At 39.0% G+C, this 25,358-nt stretch overlaps 1 protein-coding gene across 10 annotated transcripts in view; it reads right to left on the reverse strand.

Annotated features, from left to right (window-relative positions):
• The window catches only part of hts (adducin 1-like protein hts), a 506,583-nt gene that overhangs the window by 145,239 nt on the left and 335,986 nt on the right, over positions 1-25,358 (reverse strand). The gene's annotated exons all lie outside the window — the stretch shown is intronic.

Here is a 25,358-nt window from a genome sequence, read left to right on the forward strand (position 1 = left end):
GCATTCGCCTGGAGAAGAAGTGGGAAACCACGGAAAACCACTTCCAGGATGGCTGAGGTGGGAATCGAACCCACCTCTACTCAGTTGACCTCCCGAGGCTGAGTGGACCCCGGTCCAGCCCTCATACCACTTTTCAAATTTCGTGGCAGAGCCAGGAATCGAACCCGGGCCTCCGGGGGTGGCAGCTAATCACGCTAACCACTACACCACAGAGGCGGACCTTCATAAAGTTAAAAATTAAAATGAAATGCTTTATCAATAAATGGAAGCATCTGGAACTAAACGAGGTCACAGAACTAGTTGCAAATAGAGCATCGTGGAGATACTTAATCAGTTCACAGAAGCCTGCAGATAGAATGCTCAAAGGCAATAAGTCCGTAAAGAAGATGTGTGTATATGCGTATATGGAAGCGCGTAAAAGAGAGTTAAGAACAACGGCAGGGAACGAAAATACACTTTAAAATGTAAATTAGAGATACGATGAAAACCTGCGTACCTTCTATTACGGAGCGAGCGACTTGACCAGTCTACTACGAGAATACCTTTCAAAAACGCTGCCTTACATGACAGGTTATAACTGGCATAAGAAAATGCAATCTCGAGATTTTAATCCCAATTTGGTATTGATATTGAAGATCATAGATTAAAATCACGAAAGCTTGACATGAATCGTTGTCCATAACTCTTAAGACTCCCCTTATTAGGCTTTTTGGTGATAATCAGCAGACGCAAGCACAGGGAAATAAGACAATCGAAATGGGTTTCATGCATCTGACGATAGATAGCACCACACTCGAAGGCGAGAAATCGCTGAAAATCAGTCTAGCCAACTTCGTATATCGGTGTCTAGCTCCGGGTAGCTACCTAGCGCTTGCGCGGAGGTGGTTGGACGCAAGCCAAAGTACCAGCCGATTTACACCTCCAGGTAGTTTACCTCCCGGGCAGCTGCCAGCCACTTTACCAGCAGATGGTAGAACCGGCCCTTAAACAACTAATGTATCGACAAGGTGGAAAATAATAAATACTTAGTTGTGAATTGCATTTGAATGGCGAGGAGAGAACTCTTAAGAGTAGATAGCCAGAAAACTATACCATACCGAAGATATCTGATCACATTGTGTGGCAAATGTTTACTTTCTTATTCAAACAGCATCGCTTAACCTAACTGCAAATGAAGGCTTACCATGAAAATATATCACAGAGATTTCACAAAGTAAGGTTCAACCTTTCCAATACAAATTCAAGTTGTATAAGATGTTATCTACAACATTTATTCAATAGTGGTACCGGTTTCGACATTTAAAATGTCATCAACAGCCTAAATCACAAAAACTGAGCAAGTACATATTAATTAAATTGTCATGGTGACATATAGGGATACATATCATACACTATTTTGCACCAAATAAATCATTATCATCATCATCATCATCATTTCCCAACTCCAGTTTCCCGGGTGTGGTGAACAAGCGCTCGCCAACTCCTTCTGCCTTCATACATCTTCTGATCAAGTACATCCTCCCATTTATATCCTCTCTCCTCCACATCTGATCTTACAGTCTCTATCCAACGTTTTCTTGGTCTTCCCTGTGGTCTTCTTCCTACGAGATTAAGGTCGAAATATTTTCTGGCAGGTCTTTCCCCTGTTCATTCTCATTAAATGCCCATACCACTGAAGTCTGCATTTCTTTATGATGCTGATAATAGGAACCTCAATACCAGCTACTTTTCTATTCACTTCATTTCTGATCTTGTCCTTTCTGGTTGTTTGGTTCATGGTTCTAATGAATCTCATTTCAGTTGCTTGGATTCTACTGAGGTCTTTGTTTAGTAGGGTACATATCTCTAAACCGCACGTGAGGATTGGTACGAAGTAAGTGTGGCACATGATTGTTTTGCAGTCCCGGAGAAGATTCCTAACTTGACTGTAGAAGTTCGATGCTTTCTGTGTCCTGCTGAGTATTTCCTGCCTAACAGTGTTGTCTTTCAAGATTGTGCTTCCGAGATACTTGAAGTGGGAAGCTGATTCAATTTTGCTCCTTCCAGAAATATATTTGAGCTTGTTCCTTCCCTGTTGATGGTCATTTCCACTGTCTTTGTTTTGCTCATCTTCAGTCCAAAATTTTTGAATGTATTGTTCCATTCATTAAGTTTCTTCTGAACTTCAACTTCTCTCCCCATAAAAGCACATCAGCAAATACCCGGGCGTTTGATTCACTGTCCATTTTCTTGATTGATTTGATGACCTTGTCCATTACTATTACGAACAGGAGTAGTGACAGGGCACTTCCTTGTTGGACACCTCTCTTTGTTTCAAACCATTTTGATCGTCCGTTGCCTATCTGGACACAGCTGTAGCACTTCTGATACAGCATCTTGAATTTGTCAGTTAAGTACTTTGGCACCTTTAGGTCTTCCAGAGATTCGCATATCTTGTTTGGAGGAACACTATCATATGCTTTTTCAATGTCCACAAATGCAATCACAAGATTTCTTCTGTATTCCCAGTACTTTTCTGTCACAGTACTCTCCTGTCAGTATCTTTACTGCGTTGATAACATCCACAGTACTTCGACCTTTCCTGAACCCGTGTCGTTCTTCCTCAAGCAAAGGTTCCATTATCTTCCTAAGTCTTGTTTCTATGATCTCCAGCAGCTTCAGTGAGTGTGACAACAGCGCGATACCTCTGTAATTTCCACATTTCCGTCTGTTGCCCTTTTTGAATAGTGGGATGATGACTCCTTTACTCCAATCTTCTGGAATTTTGTTACTTTCCCAAATCACTCATAACACTCTATATAGCCATTTCAACCCTGGTATTCCAGCTGCCTTTATCATATCTGAGCTGAGATCATCAAAGCCTGGGGACTTCCCATTTCGCATGCTCTTTAGTGTTGTTTCTACCTCAAGCCATGTTAATGGGTATTTGTTGTTTTTGGCTTCATCAATGATCGGCGTGAGCTATTCCACACATTGTACCTTATGGAAATTCAAAACAGCTGAGTTTCGGCGTGACTAATATTCATTTCATCCGTAAAATAAACTGAAGCACACTGTTGATTATAGGTTATAAATTTGTCGTACTTTAAATATTTAACGTCCAATTTTTCAAATTCACGAATTGCTTGTAGACTTTACCAGTGTAGGGCAATTCTACAGACGTTAGCAAGGACTCGGTCAAATGGTGACAGTCAAGTTTTGATGAAAAGCAAGCGGTAACTTCATTGAATTTTACGTAAGCAAGTCTGTTGACATCCCTCTAACAGGAAAATATTTTTGTAAAGATATGTTAGATGGTTTAAAAGTTGAAGAAGCTAACGTGCTATGTTCCTATGATATAACCAATATGTATACAAGCATACCTATTATAGAAACCGTTGAAATCATCAAATCTAATCTAACCAAACAGGGCAAGTTAAGTACGTACAAAATAGAAGAGTTTATAAATCTATTAAATTTTGTTTTAAACAACAATTATTTCACATTCAATGATAAAATTTACAAACAGATGTGTTTGGGGATGGGTGACCCCACGTCAAGAATTTTGGCAAATATTTACATGCATCATCTAGAGCACAGCAAAATAAAAACAAGCATAAAAGGACTATGTTTGTGGTTGAGATACGTAGACGATACCTTTGTTATAACAGATAGCAAACTTGATGACAGTGATAATAAATTAAACTTCTTAAATAACCTAGACCAAAGAGTAAACTTCACTAAGGAGGAAGAAAATCATTCGTTAAACTTTTTAGATATTACAGTAACACGAACAGAAAATAAATTTAACTTTCAGATTTATAGAAAGCCATCTTACGTTCCAATAGCTATTAAAAAAGATTCCTTACACCCAAAATCACAGAATCAAGCTGCTTTTTTTAAGTCTGATATACAGAGCCTTCAAAATGCCACTCTCTGATAATAGTTTAAAGAAAGAAATTCAATTTATAAGACTTAGCTTCAGTCAACGGTTATAAAATAGATGTGGTGAACAAAATTATTAATAGAGTGAAATCGAAACTAGCCACTAACCTTATTCCGATCAAAACTTAAAAACCAAAATTCGCAACATTTACATTTACCAACCCAGCAGTATAGCAAATCACGAATCCGATCAAAAAACGGCAAATTAATATTGCATTTAGAACACAAAATACAAACAGAAATATATTTTTCAAACATAATAGCATAAATTCATGCACAACAAATACCGAAGTTCAGGAATCTATAAGCTATTTTGCTCAGATTGTGGTTTTTCTTACGTTTGCCAAACTGGCAGAAGTTTTATAACTAGACATTTGGAACATGTAAACGCAGCTAAACATAAGAAATTCTCCGCTATGAGTAATCATATGCAAGAAAAAGGATACCATTTTACTACAATAGAAAAAGATTTAAAAATAAACAGAAAGGTCGGTAAAGGAGAATTAATGAATGAGCTAGAGAACATACATATCTACCTAGACAAATACTTCAATAGAGATAAAAACCTGGACGAAATAGAAATAAAAAACCCATTAATAGAACAAATTCCGAAGTTAATACAAACATTCAACCTCAATAGTTCAAAATTGACAAACAATTTTATCCCGAATAATAATAATAATAATAATAATAATAATAATAATAATAATAATAATAATAAGACAAACTACGAATATACAAACACCCTTCCACACAACTTCTGAACATTCCCCTCCACGAATCACGCCATTCGCTAGAACGCCGCCCTCTGTTACCTCCCCTCCCAATGCCCCGAAGATATGGAGAAAAACATACAACACGAGGAGCGCAAGCAGTCGTCAAACAGCTGAGTGCACTAACGTAAATGCAGGCAGAATTAGAAGGGGTAAGTGCTGATCCTTCAACGTTAGCTTCTTCAACTTTTAAACCATCTGACATATTTTTACAAAAATATTTTCCTGTTACAGAGATGTCAACAGACTTATTAGGTAAAATTCGATGAAGTTACCACTTGCTTATCATCAAAACTTGACTGTCACCATCTGACTGAGTCCTTGCTACCGTCTGTAGAATTGCCCTACACTGGTAAAGTCTACAAGCAATTCGTGAATTTGAAAATTGAATGTTAAATATTTAAAGTACGACAAATTTATAACCTATAATCAACAGTGAGCTTCAGTTTGTCATTTTACGGACGAAATGAATATTAGTCACGCCTAAACTCAGCTGTTTTGAATGTGCACTAAGATTTCATTTCCATAAGGTACAACGTGTGGAATAGCTCACGCCAATAGTAACAACATGATTTTAATGAGTATTCCAACAAATAATTTTAAGACATTCAACAATTTTAACAGATTGTAAATGTATCTATACATGAGACTAACTAGTGACATTGTATTTCAAATATTAAACAAGGTTTTAAAGTTTCAAACACAACAAATAGTTATACTGTTTTTAATAAGACGACGTAATATATAAAGCTTTATATTTAAGATAATTTTAATAGTTTAATAACAGTAAACAATAAGTGTTTCTAGAATAATGTTACCGGTTTTAACCTTGTTAAGAATGTTTATAGCTAAAGATGTTCAAAATTTGAACAAAACATGTCCTATGTTTTTAATAATTTAGCAATAAAATAAGGATGAGATCCTAATTTTATAATTGCTTTTAATGTATTGAATAGGTGGAAAACAAAGTTTTATTGTTCTCCTTTAAGTTTCTTTATACCGAACCATTCTGTCATGGGCCAATTGAAGAAATGTTTAATGCATTGATAATAATAGGGATGTATAGAACTAGCACCAATAGAGCACACTGCTGTTTTACTGGGTAAGCGCAATGCGCTCTTCATTTGTCTCCTGTGTACTCATGCCACTAAATATCCATGAATTTAAGTTGCTTAAATTGTTATTTTCGTGACTATGCCAAGCTATTACAGTACTCCTCTTTGAAAAATCAGGGAAGCCCATTTTCGTTTCACCAGTTCCCACAAAATAAAGAAATGAGGAAGAAATGGATACATGCTCTTAGAAGAAAAATTTCGGTGAGAAGAATCTGACCGAAAATATTAAAGTGTGTTCCCATTATTTTCAACCCGGTGACTTCACGAAAATTTTGTTGGGTAACTACTATTTACGAAGGGAAATAATTCCTATTTTCTACCTATAAACTGATTAGGCATTTTGATAACTACCACAGAATTTATGCGTCTGTATTTAAAGGTGAGAGAGCAAGATTAAAACCGGGCGTTGTTCCATCGCTTTTTCCGTGGACCACGAACACAACAAAAGCAAAGAAGAGACCATACACCAGAAAATTGCCGGATTACTACGATAAGCCTACAATATCGGAATATGCTGAAATCACCTCCTTTGAAGTACGGGAAGAAATCGTGAATATACCCGAAGAAGTGAATGTTACATTTGTGACTCCCATTTTCAAAGACATCAGCACTCAAAAAATACTACAGGTAATTTGGTTGTTGAGCAAACAATGCGTAATCCTGATGCCATATTGCGCTATACAGGGTTTGTAGATGTCCAACATTGTAATTTGGTGTTTGCTGTTCTGGGAGAAAACAGATACTATTTACAGATATTCCCTCTTGAACCCAGACTGTGTTTCTTCTTGATAGTTATGAATCTAAGGACCAACAAATCTGACAAAGAACTAAGCCTTAACTTCGGAATCCATGAAACTACTGTTGGGATAATATTTAATGTTTGGATTGATTTCATGTACTGCCAATTTAAAGAGTTGAACATGTGGCCTGATAGGGAAAATGTCCTTGAAAACATCTCCCTTGCTTTTAGACAGAAATATCCCCCGACTACAGTTATAACTGGTGCAACTGAGATTATAATGGCAAAACTTGCTCCAAGGGCAAACATTCCACTTTAATAGGGCTAACTGTCCTCAACCGTTTGGTACGGGGATACTGAAAAGTTTATAAATTTTGGCTGCATGTTTCTGAACCCTGAATAATACCAGTCTTAGGGAAGTGCTCTAATGGGTAGCTTACAGCAGCAATATGCTTACAACAAGCTTTGAGGCCTGCTCCAGCAAAACGTTCACATTTCCTTCCTATAATGTCACCAGGTACTCCTAAAATAAGCTTCACATTATAGGCCTTAGGCTATGTTTCGTGTACTCGGATTTCACAGCACTGCATTTTAGAATTTCACCCGATTGAAATTAACCTTTTATAAACTAAACAAACTTTTCGCTGAAAAGTCTGTATCCAGCATAACACAATGATTTGTAGTTGGAAAGAGTTGCTCCATCTATTTACGATTTTCTAAATACGAAATCATCCGTCAGATGCAAATCTGTGATAATGATCTTCACCTTATGGCTGATGGTCAAATATTCAAAGGAACCGGCACTGGGAAACTCAAAAATATTCACATGCCTTTGGTGGTGGATAAAGGCTGTATCTGCAGTTTCACGTAAGTAAGCCATCAACCTTTAAAAAATACATGAATCGAAGTCTATAAGCAAGGGAACCAAGTGCGTGTTTAAATATCTATTCATGATTGAAGTCTTGTGGAGGTACATTTATATATTTATCGATGTACAACACTCAAGTAATTGTAATCTTTAGGAAAAGGCATGCTGACTCCTATTCATTATTTGGATAATAAAGTGTGTTAGAATGTTCTAATTACCGCTGTACTAATTCTTCATTACTCCCGCTAGTTTTAGCGTTTCTGGTCCGTAGCTCATTTTGCATCTGTTTAACGCTTAAAATAGTCCGTAATATACTAGGGGATATACCTATACAATTAATTAATATAGTCTTAGAGTAAAATTAGAGAAGATACAGTCCGCTTTAGCTCAGAAAACTGTCACATTCTATACATTACTCGCAGCTGACTGGGAGAAACCTAAGACGATCGTCTTGCGCTTACCCAGTAGTACACGAGCAGTATCTGGTGCGAACTTTCTCTGCCTACATCCCTATTGTATGAGACCACACGAAAAGGGCGCAAACTGGAGCAACAGCGTGCTTGGGAGAATCACCATGTCGGTTTCGGGTGCAGCTCACTGTGCGACAAGGATGGACACAAGGCAAGCCAACCACTTGATGCTAGGGGATTTTCTTATGCCAATCTACGGACAAGAAACGCGGGAGATTCCAGGGCTGACGAGAAAATAAACTTGAGATGCATCTCTGCCTACAGATGGAATCTGGAGAAGATAAAATGATAGAAAAATCAGAAATAATTTTCTGAGTCATGTGATATGCATGGCTATGTTATTTATCATCTCCTGTAATTAATAGGTGTTCACAGTAAGTACCGTGAGAACCACGCCAACTCCACACAAGGGAGTCAAGTGGATTTCAAGAGTGTTAGACGGGGAAGAACTTGGCTTGGCATGGGTTATCAAGCTAATATATACTCAGCAGACGCAGCCAGGAACCCACTCTATACTTAACTCTGATCGTGGAAGTACGTGATGTGTGTCGATTGCACTGAAGCATAATCTTGTGTAACAAAGCATTAGCCTTGAATAGAGTTAAATATTTAGAGAACTTTTCTTTGTGTGCACGGTTAGAATACCGGTCAGTTACTTTTAGACTGAATTATAAAAGTGAACAGTAATCAGTTAATTATGGTTCGAATTAAAGATATTCTCACTCTAGCTAGGATCGCCTGCAGTGTAAACTTAAATCCAGTAAAGTTTGATTGCTAACTTCCTCTCAGAACTGTGTGAAGTCAGACTAAACTGTAAAATTTAGAAGTCACGTTAACTGGGCTTTTCATGTGGACAGAAAATCTGCGGATGGACAGGGTGCTAAGTTAGGTGAAGCTAGAACAGTGATTGTGAATTGCACTAACAGCAGTAAGCTTAGCAGGAGGAAGGATGAACTAGCATAGAACTGTGCTATACAAGTTGCTAGGACAGAGGGGTGTGCGCGGTTTAGCACTTTGATTTGCTTGAAAACTTTCCGTCAAGAAAAGTACAGGTGCAACAGTGCTATGCGATAGTAAGGGAATATGCACATAAACAAATGCGGACATTAATGGAGTATTTCCTTGTAGTTAACGTTAGACTGCCCGTACACACATCAGTAAGTGCTGATACACAACTGTGCATCCCAGATGTATGAGAGGCTGTAAGAAGACAACAGGTGCTGCCGGGAGAAGAAGATCAAGGATCAAGCAGAAGCCCAGGATCGACATGGTTGCGAAGGAGCCAGCAGCCCAGGATCAACGCTCAAGAAGACTTACGACCATGGGGAAGCTACTGGAGGTGAACCAAGGACTGTGGACCTGTGACAACAGGTGTACCATGAAGTGCTAGAAGCCTATGGTCCGGTATGGAATTTTCCACACTCAGGACTTGCATGCGTAGATAATGTTTTCTTTTAGAGAGTGGTAGATTATATTTTGCTCTCAGCTGTAATTGTAGATTTGTGTTGTTCATGTAAATAGATTTGTGGTTTATTTCGGAGAAAGTGCTTGCAGAGCAGGATCATTAAAGGAATGAGACCTGTACGGTCCATTAACATTGTGAGTTAGGTGAGCTATTTAGAGAGGAATTTGCATGAGCATGAATTACAGATGTAGTTTTCACAACCTGATGTTTACAATGTTGCAGTCAGAGGGGTTATCACAATAACATCCTCAGATATTCTCTTAGACATGAGTGTGCATTGAATGGTGGACCACAGCGTTCAGAGGGATGATGCCTAGACCAGATAAAGTAATGTTTGATTAGCCCGTACGTAGCTAGGCTGGATAGCCCTCAGTTTGAGCGGTTACACAAGAGATAAAAGGTGTAATGTATGATACTGAATGGCCTGTAGAGAGCTCAGTAGATGAGTCTTACTGTGTGCGAATATACGCATGAAATGAGAATGAGAATTTATACTTCGCGATACATAATGATATGGAAACGGCACGGCAGATAAGCCTCTTAGTTTGCGTGTACCCAAGAAAATATGTTATTATAATTTGTCACGGGCCAGAGGGTGAGTGATCAGACAGTCGGGTCTGTGATTTATGAGGGTCTAAATGACAATAGTAATGGCCGCCGCTGTGACGTATAGCCATGCCTGGAGAATTCATGTACTTCTATTACAGTTGATTGAAGATGCATGTATTCTTCGTGAGTTGTCATTTTATTGTTTTCTTTCGTCTGCATTTATTTGTTTGTTTTAATCTTGTCAATCTTATGTTAATTTCAAGGACACTTCCTCTAAAGCATTACTTTGTCAATTTTATATTTTTCATCTAAACAGTGTTATGTGGCTGAAGATATTGATAATATACGAAACATGTACCACTTTTGACCAATAAAAATTGCCTTAGGCAATCATTGTATCGACTAGGTGGAAAATAAATAAATACTTCATTGTGAATCTAGAGGTATTGTACGGATATGAGAAGGGGTCTCATATTCGTATCCCAGCTGGTGAGCTGTGATGTCTTCATGTGCAGCTTTAAGTAGTTATATGGGTTAATTCAGTCCTGTAGTGCAATGTAAATATTTCCCTACACCGGGGAACTGATAATTTAAGTAATGCGAAGTGATTCCTCTCTAATCTCATATGAATTATGTTTAAGCAACATTCCATAATGAATCAAATCGAGTCTGCCCACGCCAAAACACTACTCCAGCTCAAATGAGAATTCTCGCCGGTGAACGCCGAATGAAGATTGATTTTGCCACTTCATGGCAGAACTATTTGTACAAGCCTTAATGTCATTAACTATTCAACGATTTATGTTTGCTTTGGATTTCGCATCCATCCTTTTCTCACACACACACACACACACACACACTCACTCACTCACTCACTCACTCACTCACTCACTCACTCACTCACTCACTCACTCACTCACTCACTCACTCACTCACTCACTCTCTCTCTCTCTCTCTCATTAAAGACTGTTATGCCTTTCAGCGTTCAGTCTGCAAGCCTCTGTGAATTTACTAAACATCGCCACAACCCTCTATTTGCAACTAGTGATGCGGCCTCATTTAGTTCTATACCTCTTATCTTTAAATCGTTAGAAACTGAGTCTAATCATCATCGCCTTGGTCTCCCTCTGCTTCTCATACCCTCCATAACAAAGTCCATTATTCTCCTAGGTAACCTATACTCCTCCATTCGCCTCACATGACCCCACCACCGAAGCCGGTTTATGCATACAGCTTTATTCATCGAGTTCATTCCTAAATTAGCCCCCATCTCCTAATTCTGAGTACCCTCCTGCCATTGTTCCCAAATGTTTGTACCAGCAATCATTCTCGCTACTTTCATGCCTGTAACTTCTAACGTATGAATAAGATATCCTGACTATAATCTATTAGTCTAATACAAACTAGCCTGTTTTTTATCATTGATATAGACTGAGTAAGAGCTATATATCTGTAAACAGGTTATTAAACCTCTTATTTTAATGAACATGACGTCCCCGCATATTAGCAACCCAACAATGCACCTTCAATAACCGTTGGACATGGTACTGGCATTTAACATTGGATATCTGAGCCTGACACCAGTATGTCAATGATTCTCCATAAACCCTACGAATTGTATCCAATTTCAACCTCAGCAAACGGAACTTTTGTAATGTGTGGTAATCAGGGGGCCAGTGTAAAACCCTTCAACCCCATAACTGTACCATATGTGTGTATCTTAATATTAAGTATTTTTTAGAATAGTGGCACTCAATAACATATTTTTCAGCAGTGATACAGACTGAGTATATAAGCTATGTGTCTGTGAACTGGTTGCTGAACCTCTTATTCTAAAGAACACGACACCCCCGTAATATTTTTCGCACAACAATGCACTTCAAAGATCTCATAAACCATTTGACATAATACTGGCATTTAACACAGATAACTTGACATCTGAATATCAATGATTCTTAATTAACTCTAAGAACTGTATCCGACTCCAGCCTCAGTTAATGTAATATTTGAAAATAACCCCCTGAACCCCAAAACAGTACCATATGTATATATCTTAACATTAAGTAATTTTAGAATATTGGTATCATGTTTATTTAATGGCATTCTTGTTTAATTTTAATTGTAGTAGTATTTATTCTGTACAGTCACTATTAAGTAGGTTCTCTAGCAGCTGAAGATGACCTATTTACGGGTCGAAACCGGTACTAATTTTATGTAAATAATATTGACACTATGTAAAATAAAGTATTGATTAGGTGGAGAACTCATCCTTTATACTTGTAAGATATCCCGAGTCCACCCAGCTTTCGATCCCGTAAAGCAAAGTTGGTCTGAAAACAGACCAATGTGAAGATAGTTTCGAGTGGGAGCTGACTTCCTTCTTACAGAATACTGTTGATCACAACGGTGAGCTCACTGCATCAGCTTTACGACACCTTGATTCAATCCCACTTACTATATCACGATCCTGGGAGAACACACAACCTAAATACTTGAAATTATCGACCTGTTCTAGCTTTGTATCACCAATCTGACATTCAATTCTGCTGAATTTCTTATCTACTGACATCAATTTACTCTTCAAAAGGCTAATTTTCATACCATACTCATTGGACCTATTTTCAAGTTCAAAGATATTACACTGCAGGCTTTCGGCACAATCTCCCATTAAGACCAAGTCATCAGCATAGGCCAGACAGCTTACTACATTTCCACCTAACTGAATCCTTCCCTGCCATTTTATACCATTCAGCAGATGATCCAAGTAAACCACGAACAGCCAATGTGAAAGATTACAGCCTTGTCTAACCCCTGTAAGTATCCTGAACAAAGAACACACTCTACCATCAATTCTCAACATAAATGCCTTTTATTGATTTCAATAATCTACCTTAATTCCATAGTCCCCCAGTCCCCCTTGGTACCCTGTCATATGCTTTCTCTATATCTAAGAAACATAAACGCAACTGCCTATTCCTCTCGTAGCATTTTTCAATTACCTGGTGCATACTGAAAATCTGATCCTGTGGTCTGAGGTCTGAAACCACACTGGTTTTCATCCAACTTGAGCCATCCCCAGGATGCCTCAAGATGTAATAATAATAATAATAATAATAATAATAATAATAATAATAATAATAATAATAATAACACGGTGTACATATCTATTTAATCATGTGCACAGATCTGGGTACGAAGTAATGGGAGTCCGTTAGCTGCCGAGATAGGCGAGCTGCAGCTTGTAATTTTCCAGTAAACACTGGGCTGTTTGAATTCAAAGTAAGTCGTTGCCTTGGTAACTACGCACGTCATCCCCCTTCCAGCTTTCAAATTCAACCAACTTGATCTTGGCGGAGGTTCGATTCAAATATAGGGAACCCCTCCCCAGCATTTCAGGGTGACGAACTTCGACTACACTGGACTGGGATCTCAGCATTTACATAGTTATATCACCACTAAGCTAGCATTCCACAGGTCCAAACTGCATAAAACTTGCCCACGTATTTATCAGTCACTCATATATGAAAACAATGACTACTTGTGCATTATCAGAGTAATTTTATTTGAATGGAAAGTCGTTGGGCCGAACCAGAGTCCGTTACAGGCAATCTCAATGTTTGCCGGGAGTTACCCTGCTGCCACAAAGAGACAGTGAGTTTATTCGAAGTCCGGTGGTGGGGGAGCAGCGGTTATTCTTCTGGTGTACTTTGAGAGAACTACACTTTGTGCGCGAGTGATGAAAGTTCCTTTGTACTGACTGAAAACGGTTATACTCTATGTGCGCATTGCTATTTGAACTCGAGCCGAAGTTTACAGGATAATAATGTCCTATCCTTTGTTTCAAATACAATTGATAGACCAAGTGCAGTTTGGTACCGCGGATTTAATAACTCTCTTAATCCGAGAATAAGGTTTGCTCGAGACCCGCGGATGAGATAAATGTACATTCCGAACAGTGACCACTATCTCATATCGGTATCTGATCGCGAGATATATATGCATTGTGCGCGCTTCGCTTATTTATTACCGCGGTGAAGAACTTAAGTTGATTGGGCTCAGTCCCTTTATCTAATGACGAACCAGTCCGATTAACACTGGAACGTAGGCTGCGCGAATTACAATCTAGCATTGGAGTCAACTTACGCAAAGCGTTGAAGAAGTGAACATAATCCAATATCCTACAGAGTTCCAGGAATGTAAAGAAGATGATATGGCTGTACGTGGAGTTGACGCTAGGACCAATCAACCTCGGCTCAACATCATCACGATGAGCTAAGCAGCGGAGACACTGCGACCATGTGGGCCATGGTGAACGACACCTAACTGCACAAGATACGTATGAGAATTCCATTTACTAGGCATGTTCTGGGAAAATAATACAGTAATTTACGAAGATTTTTCATTATGTTTTGTAAATTAAATGTCAGTCACATAGGCTGGAGATTTGTTTTAATTCAATTAACATTGAATGTTGGATAAGGCTGGGATGCATGTGTTCAGACCAGGCTATTTGTATATATGTTATAGTTAGATGGGATCGATGGAAGATGTTAGAAATGACCTAGTTATTGAATTTTGGCTAGTGTAGTGTTTTCTGTGCAATTTCATATCATTATTTTATTTGGAGATATTCAGGTAAAGGTCTTTATTTTCAAGCAGGCTAGACGCCTTCTGCGTTGGTTATATTTACTTACAATATAAATTCAATCAGTATTTTCTTTGCATGTGGAATATATGATATATGTTCTGAGCTCGGTAAATTCATGAAGCAGGATGCTACCCTACTTGCACATAGTCCAAGTGAGGATCTCTCCTCTAACGGGTTATGGACCACTAGTGGATTGCATAGTCCTAGCCGCCTGAGCACAAGGAGGGCCATGGCTTGGAACGTGTCCGAGATGCCCACTCCCATTCCATAGCAACTGGTATCCCGACTCTCAGGACCACTTACTAGGCCACTCAGCTGTTGCCCCCAGTTCACGAACTAGGACACGACTACAGTAACCCACACCATGAACCATCTTTGTGTTGCAATAAATTGTTATTTTGTTTTTAAATCATTTTTTGGATACTCACACAAGTATAGACAACAGCTCTAGGCATATTTCCTGTTCCTCTTAATTTCATTTATAAGTCACGCAAACTTTTACCATGGATCCCGCCGACTGAGCAGCTAAGTGCCGAAGAGGACAGGATATTATGGTAAGTTATGTGCCAATATCTGCGACCCACCAAGGCAGGTATTTCTACGATACTACAGTACTTCCGATACGTTCTCGGCATTCGCTTGAGGTGTATTGGAGTCTGTAGGGCACAATACTGTGTGTTAAAATTATGATATACTCATAGCAAATACATGATGCACTGATCTTGCTGATCTGTTTACAAGCTAATACTCAAATCATCACACATTTTACGGTTGCATTTTAATCTTTAGTGATTGTCAATCCATTAAAACACTTGTTACTCAAATGTTGTCCAAATAAGAAAATAAATATAGTCGATCTAACACTTCGCTCGTGTAATGAACCTTGTGGAACTATGCATTAGTGTATCTCATAAAACACGTCTCGAATGGCTAATTATGCTTGTGAAAATTTACACTATATATACTATATATAAAATTATATAGTAAAAAAAAAAAAAAGGGTATTGTTTAAATCATAGTTGGTTGTCCTTCTGTTATTCTCTTTGGGTTTGTACTGAAATGGTTGAACCTTACCTTGTGAAATCTCTGTGATCTCAGTTCAATACAGAAACAAAATGGAGTTTGTATCTTTGAATGAAAATATATATCAAGCGCAGCAGAGAAATGATTAACCTTCTCGCTATAAATTTGCATGGAAATATCATCTTCGAAATTTAACCCAGACGGGAAAAAAGATAAAACTAACTTCTGAAATCAGTGATGTGCTCTTCTGTACCTTGAGGTGTATCGCGTTCTTACCTAATTTCAGTGTTGAGTATTAAAATTAAGCGATCGTTTCTTTAGCCCTTATTTCTAACGAGTTCACAACTGCTATCCACCACATTATTTATGTATTTGTTATGAAAACATGTTCTCCTTCCTTTCTAATTTTCTTTACGGAACAAGAGTTGACGGGTATTATTAATCGACTCCAACATCGCCTTTGAATGTCTACGAGAGAGCTTGCCAGTGGACATAGCAAGGAAACTATATCGATTGATTGCATGCAATATAATCGTTGGGTGCATGAACATCGGTAACGGAAAAAATTGCACACAATCGCTCGTAATACATGCATCAGTGATAGGGGTCTCGCTGTAACAGAAGGATAATACACAGTTTAATATAGGAATTTTGAAGGGACAGACAAAATCTGCCGTTATAATGGGGTTCTTGTAATATACCGTACTCGTTATATCAAACTTCTAATGTATCTTCTTGATTCAGTCTAAGTAGAAGTTGGCAGTGTGGTTTTGGAACAGTCTCATGTAATCGTAGTTCGAATATTTATCAGGTTCGATTGGGGGAACTCCTCTTGTTCATATGTGGTAGACAGATCTTGATACAGTGAATATATTAATACATTGTGGATAAGTCACGGCAAGGTTACGGGCAAAAGAAAAGAAAAATTAAATAATTAAACAGAAACACACTGAATCTTATAATTATCATTTCTATTACATATTTATTACATGACAAAGCAGAAAACTTACACCGTTAGCAGACATATGTAATAACATCCAAGTTCTTTATGACAACATCTCCACCTGATGTTCAATCAATCTACAGGGTCTTCCATACTAACTAAGACTGTTGAAGCAGCATTTTTACTCTCCGACACATAGGCTCCAATATAAGACTGTGCGCGTAGTTCTTGACCTTGCAAGCAGCCTGCGCATATTTGACCTGGCAAGCATGAGTTGCCAGTCGATCTTGGCTGTTAACATGAGACAGTTATCATTGCAACACCGTATTTTGAAACGTAAAAGTAATGTTCTTTTTTTCTATTGGCTTTACATCGCACTGACACAGATAGGTCTTATGGCGACGATGGGACCGGAAAGGGCTAGGAGTGGGAAGGAAGCGGCCGTGGCCTTAATTAAGGTACAGCCCCAGCATTTGCCTGGTGTGAAAATGGGAAACCACGGAAAACCATCTTCAGGGCTGCCGACAGTGGGGTTCGAACCCACTATCTCCCGAATACTGGATACTGACCGCACTTAAGTGACTGCAGCTATCGAGCTCGGTAAATTTATGGTTTAATCTTGATGGTGTGAACAGTAATAACTCTCGCTACTGAAGTGCAGAAAATCCCAAGGGTATTAATGAAGTCCCTCATTATGATAGGAAGATTGGTGTTTGGTGTGCTGTTAGTGCAAGACGAATAGTTGGGCCAATTCTTTTGAGATGACAGTAAATGCAGAGAGGCACCAAGATGACTTTTTGATGCTGTTCTTCCATCAAATGGAAGGAGAAAAATCACGTGGGTGGTTTTAACAAGATTCAGCCCCTGATCATACAGCAGAAGATTCCATTCTTACAACCTCGGAAGTGTTTGGAGACAGAGTGATAAGTGTTGGTCTATTTCCCGTTCGTTCTCCAGATTTAACAGCGTGTGATTTTTACTTGTGGGGTAAATTGAAAGAAAAAGTGTATTGAACAGATCCTCACACATTGGAGGAACTGAAAGAAAACATTACGAATTAAGTCTGAAACATTACAGTGGCAGAACTCACTCACGTCAGCAAGAATGTGGTCGCCAGATACAATGCCTGTTTAACCCAGGAAGGATGACACTTCCAGCATCTTTCATAAGGTAAGATTTCATACAAGATTATATACACGCTTAAAGCAGGGCGGGCCACGCGCGATGCAAGTTCAGCTGAGGCAGCTGCTGTAGCGCAGAGAAGAAACACCGTGCGTCCGGTCTTAGTTTATATGAAAGACCCATATTCAACTATGCGACAGTTTTTGAGTTTTAATTTTGTCACACACATTCTTCTGTCCTGGCTCCAGTAATTCAAGGGTACCCATATTTCTCCAGTAAAGTTTTAAAATGTTCCTCCAGACACTTGTAAGGGACTCAATAATGATGATGATGCTGTTGTTTAAAGGGGCCTAACATCGAGGTCATCGGCCCCTAATGGTACGAAATGAAATAACAAAAAATTCAAATTCATCCACTGACCAAAATAAAATAAAAAATGTCATGAAGAATGAATGGGTGGACATGTACCCTACAAAAGAACAAAAACAGTGGATCAGACTCAAAAAGGTAGTTAATTATAGTATTACTGACCAAGGGACCATTTATAAAGCACAATGATGCTTGATGTCTGAAGGGGTGCTAAATTCACGTCTAAGGCCCCACAGAATGGTACATGTCGCGAGTAAAGTAGAACCATGGTATTTGTCATTTTGGGGTACTGATCAAAAGTAGCAAAGACTCACGGTGGTCCACCCAAGATGGTACTACTCACAAGTATTGCAATTCGTACAGGGAACACAGACCTATGGTGTTTCTCACACAATGGCGCCACTCATAGCCAACTCAAACCAGTAAGGTTCCTCACCTAGGTGTACTAGTCACGGGCGCCGGTATCCCCGTGGTGTTCCTCACATAGTGGGTACCAATCACAGGCAACGCTGACCCACGGTGCCGCTCATATAGCGGTACAACTCACAGGCTACGCCCAGACCAGCGGTGTTGCCCACATGGGTACAACGCACGGGTACTGGAATCCACCAGGCCAGGCTTTTTACTGCAACTAATCACAAACCTATTTCGTACCAATTTAGTGATACTACTCGCAAGTACATGCAACCCATGGTGTTCCCCGCATGATGGTACGAATCAAGAGCAGTTTCATGGTTCTAATTCAATCATCCCTTGGTTGCCCCTTGTAGTCGCCTCTTACGACAGGCAGGGGATAACGCAGGTGTATTCTACATGTGTGTCCCCCACCCGTAGGGGGTAGTGGGTTTGGTCCGCGAGAGGTATTTTATTTCCCTTAAGTCCGCCGGCAAGCCGGTTAGGACCCCCCTATCCGCCACCTGGGATGCACCACGTGGGAGTATCACCTCTCCCCCTGCTACGCCTGCGTAGCAGGTTCGTGGGGACTCAATAATAAGTCCATATTTCCTTTCAGTCCACGCTTCACACTCAATTGTGATAGCACAGGAATTTGATAATGATAGGGTGATTTCCCTGCCCGACTACTTCAGCAGATGTTCAGCTGCGTTGTCCGAGTCTATGATAGCACTCAACATTGCTCATATAGTGTCCATAGATACTTCACTTTTTAAGGGATCAAATGATTACTTATAAGTATCCTCCAATGGTTCTTCTGGAATTCTATGCAGAAGAAGAAAATTTTGATGACTATACTGGTCAGCCTGGTCCAACATAGCTGTAGGTGGATATCGAGGGCCCCCAGACTTATCTTCAGGTAACCGACTTCTACACTAACATCCAACTTGAATCCTACAAAATCACCACCAAGTGATTTTAGTGCATTCATTGGGTTGTGGTTGGCAGCATGTACAGCAGAATCCAAGCGAGTCCAGAAGTCTTTCATAACCTCTTCAAATTGACTGATTTTCTTCGCTGCTTTCCTCAGAACCATTGTGATGGTCAGAAATTTTAGGGTGGTAGTTTAACTGTATCACACTTACTGTAACATATTGTGATCTGGATATTTACAGAGCATTATTACTCGTGCGCTGTGACAGTGCAATAGTTGCTCTGTCAATCTTGTGCATTCTGTAATTCCACGTTATAATGGCAGATATATTAAGTATATTTTTCATCCTCGTTACGAGCAGCCATGAAGGCCATGTGTCAGCCATTTATTTGAATGAAGGTTGAGGTCGGGCAGTCTCCTGTTTCTGTGTATTGCGAGTGTTGACAAGCGTGTTGCGAAACAGACAAGACTTACAAAGGAAATTTAGAAACTACAACATTTTGGACATGTTGCTCAATGAAGACTCTGGTGATGAATTCATACCAGTGGAAGGTAGAAGGGACAGCAAGCTTGAACTACCCATAGAATGTGACCCTGGAGAAGTTTTAGCACCTGATATGAAATGTGCTATATAGGCCAACTTCACCACTATTCACAGATAATACTGGGTTAAATGAAATTGATGTGTATTTAGTGAATTTGTTTCTTTCTGAGGATTTTTTTGAATATATTTATGAACAAACTAACTTATATGCCAGTCAGATGATTAAGCGTTTCTCCTCGCCCCTTCATTAAATAGTCTCGGGTACAGACACTGAAGCCAGTAGAAGTTCCAGTGCTAAAAGTATTCTTAGGTTCAAAATCTGAGAAACGAATAAATAAATATCTGGATTTAAAATTGTTATGGACTGAGAACCCAATCTTCAAAACTCAAGTGTTTTACTAAGAACATGTCTTGGAACCAGTTTTTCCTTCATTTCAGTGACAGCTGCCTCTGTGAGACTAGTTACAATAGACTGTACAAAATTAGGCCTATATTGGAAAGACTGACAGGTTTTCAATAGTGTTCAATCCTGAGCAACAAGGTATGGGGTTCTGCTTAGAATGGTATGTGAATCAAAGTAAGGGTACATTTGTAAACTAAAGATGATGAAACTCAGACAGAATCCAAACCTTGGTCAAGGATATTCCGCATTCATGAACAACTACTAGAATAATGACCTTTAAACACAAATATAACGTTCCGGAACGTCTTACACCATTCATTACATGTTATAAACCTCATATTAGGTCCGTATTGAAAATTTAACAGTTCAACAATGATAAAGGTGTTTTAATTTATTCCACCTATTCAATACTTAGGTGGAATAAATTAAAACACCTTCAAAATCTACTTTTTGTAAGGAAAAAATAAATAAATAAACGAGGCGCCTCAGTTTCTATTGAGGGGAGTTTAGCTGAATGGAGACTGGAGTGGTCTATAGTCTGACAAAATCACTTATGAAGTAAATACAAAAGCTCGATCCACATATCCAACACAGTACACGTAAACATTTAAATATAGTACATATTTCAAAACCTAATTGGACCTTTTTCAGCTAAATAATTCTATTACAATTGGACAGAATTAGTAATTTATAACGTATGTATTAAAATATAGCTCAACAAGTCCAAATATAAACACATCAAGATCCTAAAATGACATATCTTAAATAGATGTCATAAAAAGGGACAATTAATTTTTATACATATTGATCATCATTATCATTTTACAATTCCAGTTTCCCAGGTACTGCTATATATATTGATACTGAAGGTAATTAAAAACATAGTGCACAAGTAATATCGTCTTTAATAACGAACTTCACTGAATGTCTATCCTGAGTTACGTATGTTTTACATTTTTTATGTTATCTTCTTTAAGAAGTAATAATAATTTTGTGTGGCTATTTCTAGCCGAGTGCAGCCCTTGTAAGGCAGACCCTTCGATGAGGGTTGGCGGCATCTGCCATGTGTAGGTAACTGCGTGTTATTGTGGTGGAGGATAGTGTTATGTGTGGTGTGTGAGTTGCAGGGATGTTGGGGACAGCACAAACACCCAGCCCCCGAGCCATTGGAATTAACCAATGAAGGTTAAAATCCCCGAGCCGGCCGGGAATCGAACCCAGGACCCTTTGAACCGAAGGCCAGTACGCTGACCATTCAGCCAACGAGTCGGACTTAAGTAAAATGTCCCATCATTCAAGGAAGCTAGTAAACAAACATGTTGCCTACATCTTGACCAATATGGAATCGGATCATCATTATTTCTTGTTTCCAGCTTCCTGGGTTGGGTTGTAAATAAAGGACCTCCATCGCTGCCTGTCTCTCCACCACTCTTCTTTTTTAAGTACATCTTCTGGTTTTGCTCCCCACTTCTCTATGCACTCCCACACTGAATCTGTCCACCTCTTTCGTGGTCTCTTTTCTGTTAACTTCTCTGAAAAACTTTTTTTTGGGCACTCTCTCTTCTCCCATACCACTTAAGCTTTTTTGTTTCTATCCTGTCTTGAAGTTTCAAGATTCCTGTCTCTTTCCTTATCTCTTTATTTCTAATTACAGTGAAACTCTGTTAAGAAGTTTTCCAAGGGACTGCAAAAAAACTTCTTAAGCAGGGGTAATGCCCAAAAACTTATTCTGTACTTTGAAATACATGTGAAACACACAGCCAACAGATTTTCTTGTTTGTGAACAATACCAAAATAGGCCAATATATAAGAGCTGCTAACAGAAAGCCACAATATAAAAATTTGATTATTATGACAATATTTTTAGAGAAAAAGTAAAATAATTGAACATATCGTATTATAAATATATTTTACTTAATTTTACCCCGTGGCAAGATTCTCCCTTCAAAACTAGAGACATATCCGGAATAAGCTGGTAAAAAAGTGCAAATTCATCAAGATTAAAAACGTTGCAAGGTTTGCTTATTTTAGCAGGCAGAAACATTTCCTGAGATTTATGAGTGAGGTAAGTTTTTAAGTGGAAGAGTTACCAGCCCTTTGCTATATGGAAGTGAGACATGGGTAGATAAAATAAGCTATAGGAATAAAATACAATCATCTGAAATGAGATTCCTAAGATCAGTGAAAGGATACTCCCTAAAAGATAAAATACGAAATGAAGAGATAAGATAAAAATTAAATATATTCTCAATGAATGAAAGAATATTCCAAAACAGGATAAATTGGAAAAACCACGTTCTGAGGATGGATAACGACAGAATCCCAAAACTTGCCCTGGAATACCATCCTACAGGAAGAATAGATATTGGTCGTCCTATGAAGAGATGGAATGAAATCTGAGGTCGGAACAGGCTATTAGCCTAATCCATGAAGAGGAAGTAAGTAAGTAGAAACATTTCCTTCACGCTTCCCTTTCCTCCGCACACACACTCTGCTTCTCCACAAATTTTTGTAAACGATGCCGGCTCGATTTTTAAAGCGGTCCAGCCATCCGTTTGACGCGGTAAAAGGTACCCTTAATTTGCATGCAATTTTTCGGCTTTCTCCTTCACAATAGTCCCACCGAAAGGTATGTTTAAACTTCGCCGCTGTTTAAACCATATTCATCATCATCATCATCATCATCATCATCATTTCCCTTTATCCAGCTGTAGCCGGGTAGGGGCAAATATGGTTCCTCTCCACTTTCTTCGATCTTTCCACCACTCCTCTTCCAACACTGTGTCCCAGTCCAGGTTTCTTTCTATAATGCTGCGTTGGATGGTATCCTTCCATCTCAATCGTGGTCGTCCACGGCCTCTCCTTTCTTGAATTTGCATTTCCATCACCTTTTTTGGCATTCTTTCGTCGCTCATTCGCTTTATGTGCCCAAACCATCTTAGTCGGCTCTTCTCTATTCTATCATTCATTTTTTCCACTCCAATTTCTTCCCGGATTTTCTCATTCCTTATTTTGTCTCTTCTACTCTTCTGTATCATACTCCTCAAGAATTTCATTTCGGCCGCCTGTATTCGACTCTCATCCTTCTTTGTCATTGTCCAAGTTTCTGCTCCGTAAGTTGTTATGGGTACGTAATACATCTTGTACATAGTATCCTTTGCTTCCATTGGCACATCTTTGTCCCATAACATATTTCTTACACTATGATAGAAACAACTTCCAGCTTGAATCCTTTTACTAATCTCAGCATCCAGTCGAGCATTCTCCATTATTTCACTCCCCAGGTATTTAAACGTTTCCACTACTTCCAGGGACTTGTCTGCAAGTCTAATCTGACCTTTCCCTTCTTTCTCCCCTCTAGTCATAACAAGAGTTTTACTCTTTTCTACACTTATTTTCAATCCACATTCTTCGATCTTCCCATTCACCACATCAAACTGTTCTTGAACCTTCCTGTTGTCTTCTCCCCAAATCACAATATCATCTGCAAATAACAACATGTTCATTTCTCTTCCTCCATATGCTGCTTTTGCTGTTCTCATGATGTCGTCGATTAATATTGTAAATTAGTGATAGAACACTTCTCTGTCTCAGCCCACTAGTTATCTTGAACCAACTTGTCCTGCCAACTTGTGTTTGCACGCAACTACAACATTCCTTATACAATGCCATGATCACTTTTATTAATCCCTGTCCAATTCCTTTTTGCACCAGACTGTCCCAAACTTTCGTCCTAGGGACACTGTCATATGCCTTTTCAATATCAATGAATGTCATCACCATATCATTCCCGTACTCCCAATGCTTTTCCATTAGTTGTCTCATAATGAAAATGGGCTCTATTGATGACCTTCCACTTCTGAAACCAAACTGATTTTCCTGTATCTGCTTCTCAACCCTCAACCTTATTCTACTTTCCAGTATCCTTTCCATTAGCATATTAGCAGAGCTTATTCTATTTCATCGTACTTTTCAGATTTAACTTCCTAGCAATTTGCTAAAGTATTCCCTGCAGAAGCAAAGATTCTTCTTTCTTCGCTATAATGCCATTCAAAGTAGACGGCGGCATCCCCAGCTCCTTTGCCAAAGCAACACGGGAAAGTGTAGATGACTCCACTTTCCTTATAATCTTCACTTTGTCTTTTATTGTTAGTGCCTTTCGCTTCATCTCTTTCCTCTGAGTTCCGCTCATTTTCACTTAAAACGTTTGTACGTTGATATTACAAGTACAACTAACTACGCGACTCCTATCCATACTAATTACGACGCTACACTATGCTTGGCAATTTGTAGCTTAGGCTTACAAGACGCAAAGACAAGATGTGTACTACAGTTTGTTAGCATGTGCTTTCTATCTTCCTCACACCCCCGACACCTGCTTCACGGATTACGGCAGCAAATGGGAAATCTGGCAACTTATTCTTAGAAATTCTTAGAACCTAGGCCTAAATCGCCCCTGCATTCCTACTGGTTGTCACGGCAACGGGCGTAGTTTCTCGCTGTTTCGCAAGTACTGCATGGCCAAGCCAGTATTGATTTTATTTTCCCGCTTCAATCCTCTTCATGCTATAGGTAATGAAGAAAAGAAATACAGGTTCGAAGTTGCAGAAATGAACGCATGGAAAAGTATCTGGGCTATTACGTGGGAGTGATAAAGGCGCAGTAGCAACGTTAGCACATCTGAACGTGAACAGTTTCTTTCCCCGCGAGAATTTTATTTCATGTCTCCTCATCCTTGTGCTACGTTCTAATAATGCGGTGTAATAATTACGAGTGACACGATAATACAATGTTTAGCTCGTATAAGGGTAAAATTAAAAATAAGTTTCAATTTTATGCCAACACATGGTATTGCAATGGCTCTGTGTGCCTCCCACCAACACCCAGTTGGCTGTCAACATTCATTCAACTTCATAGGCGATCAGGATCTTTTGGCCGGCTGTTTGGCGGCATGTGTATCAGCCGGCAAGTCGGCTGTTTCTGCATAGAGTTGGGAAGTTGTTTTTGTTCACCTCGCTAATAATGGACACTGAAAATCTTATCAGTTTAGTTCAAAAACGTTATTTCCTCTACAAG

The sequence above is a fragment of the Anabrus simplex genome, chromosome 5, assembly GCF_040414725.1.
Source record: "Anabrus simplex isolate iqAnaSimp1 chromosome 5, ASM4041472v1, whole genome shotgun sequence".
Taxonomy (NCBI): Eukaryota; Metazoa; Arthropoda; class Insecta; order Orthoptera; family Tettigoniidae; genus Anabrus; species Anabrus simplex.